Here is a 2,571-nt window from a genome sequence, read left to right as displayed (position 1 = left end):
TTGGAGACCTAGCCTTTAGGTAGATCGAGGCAGGTCCATGCACACACCCTGATGCCACTTACGCAGTGAAGTTTTTAATGTGAAAAGTCTTTCAAAGGTGGGCTGTGTGTGAAGTGCTGAGATCCGACAATGGGCCACATTTTGTTATTGAGATGTTCGAACAGATTGGGCTCTTATTAAGTATTAAACACAAGTTTTCTTCTGCTTATCACCCGCAAGCAAACTGGATATGTGAGAGACTCAACAGCCTCCTTAAAGAAAGGATTGCCAAGATTAAAGTGACATTGAAGAAGTGATGGCTATATTGCCTACCCTTAGCTTTATATGCCCTTCGGAATCAGCCTGGCTTAGACCATCACCTCACCCCTCAAGAACTAGTGATAGGACGGTGAATGAGAACACCTCTTACACCTCCACCTAGAAGTAGAAGTGCTGCCCTGAGTGTAGCTAAGACTTTAGGTGGTGAACTGCATGATTATTTCACATGTATCGACTCTAGCATCTCTCTATTTTCAGATCAACTCAAGCATAAGGGGGCCGGCCTCAGGAAACAGATGAAGTAAATTCAACAACCGGATCAAGTGAACTTTTATTGGCACCCAAGGTATTTGTTGGAGATTGGATTTTAATAAAGAACTTTACCTGGAAGGGGCATGAGCCACATTTTCATGGCCCCTTTTGTTTTGAAAATATAACCCCTTCTGCTTTAAAGGTCCAAGGAAAACGAGCTTGGCTTCACTTAGGTGATGGGAAGGCATATAAAGGAGAGAAGCACCCTCCCACCATTGCCGATCCAGAAGCAAGTCAAGAAGAAGAATTTCAGTGTTTGCAGACTTGATCGATGACAAAGAAGAAGGATGATAAGGCTACCGGTTGATAATGCAGATTTTGCATTTGGACTAAGGCTCAAATGGACACGCCTTATAGATATTTTTGCAGGAGTGCAAACCCTTGCTGAGAACCTTTGGAATTTTGAAAAATGAACTTTAGAGATACATTAAAACATCAGAATGATGCCCAAACGTCAGTTCTTGAGCAGAAATTGGAAACAAGCTCAATATCCAGATTCATTACATGGTGTATACTTGTTCTAAGAGAGTTAACTCCTATGGTTCTCACTGACAATGATGTACATAGGCTTGTGCTTGCTGTTTTTGTATTTATACTTCAACCTTATCCTGCTCTTGTCAGAAAAGATGTTTATATTTAAACTTTTTTACAGGATCCTAAAAATAGCCCTGTGATCAGAAGGCTCCTAATTGCTATTATTGAACAGATTTTGCAATCGCGAATATAAAGAATGTTGACAAATTGCATTAAAAATGAGAAATTTGGAAGGTGGCACAGTCTTAGAGGAGAACCTGGGTCGGGAACGCACGGCTCCTCTTGCCTGCTTCCCAGAACTGCTGTCTCCGCCCTCCTGTCACTGCTTACCTGGGATTGTCAGGGCTTCAAGTCTTTTCGGCTGAGACCCCGAGTGGCAGTTCAATCCTCCCAGTGATTTCTGTTACCGGCTGGTACCTCAAAGGAATAACTGCACTGGATCACCTCCCATCTCTGGTTAACTTTTCTCAAGACACGCATAATTTTCTCCAGGATCCTGTCATTGGCAACCCATCTGACAACAGTACCCCCTACAGGGTTTTTTCAACCGCATGGCTTTTTCCCTGTCTGGGGTTTGCTACCGGGGAATCCTCGTTGTTTGGTGAATTATATCCGACAACGTGGCATCCATAGGAACTTGCCCTTATCTTCACGAAAAGAAGAAAGACCAAAAGGAAGAAGAAAAGAGGAAGATCAGGAGAAGGAAGACATCAGACCCACAAGACAGCTCCACTGAAGACCCAGGTGAGGAGGAAAGGAAGGAGGAGTCTACCGGGTTTGATACAGGTATCCATGCAGATATGAAAACTTTAATCCAGACATGTAAGATATGTGAAAAGACCAGCACTCACATCCCATTATCTGTCCCTCTGAACCCATTGATGATCATAGCAATTCACTTTTCAAGAATTGGTATGGCCATAATTGGGCCTCTAGAGACATCTAGATTAGGCAATACACATATCCTGCTGATCGAAGATTATGCAACCCAATGTCCCAAAGCATTCCCAGTGCAAAATAATTCAACACAGCAGATCCTTAAACATCTTCTACCATATTTTTCCAGGGTCGGCTTTCCCAAGGAAATACTAATAGACCAGGGTTTGAATTTTATGAGTAAGCTTATGGCCGTAGTCAAAGAGCTACTCCACATTAACACCTTGCGAATTTCTGTGTACCATCCCCAAAGTGATGGCTTGGTAGAAAGATTCAATAAAACCCTAATACTGATATTAAAGACATTGGTAGAATCAGACGGGAAGGACTGGCACCGAATGATCCCATGGGCACTATTTACAGTGAGGAAACCCCCCCCCCCCCCCCAAGCTTCCACAGGTCTCTTTCCCTTTGAATTGCTCTATGGAAGAGAGCCCAGAGATGTCTTGTACATGCTCCGGGAAACCTGGTAGGAACGAGAGGAGGCCCCTATTCCAATCTCACTAACCACCACCAGAATGCGAGAACACA

The sequence above is a fragment of the Ambystoma mexicanum genome, chromosome 6q, assembly GCF_040938575.1.
Source record: "Ambystoma mexicanum isolate Mex_15411 chromosome 6q, UKY_AmexF1_1, whole genome shotgun sequence".
Classification (NCBI taxonomy): domain Eukaryota; kingdom Metazoa; phylum Chordata; class Amphibia; order Caudata; family Ambystomatidae; genus Ambystoma; species Ambystoma mexicanum.
The sequence above is the reverse complement of the archived record's forward strand: the minus strand, read 5'-3'. Positions refer to the sequence as shown.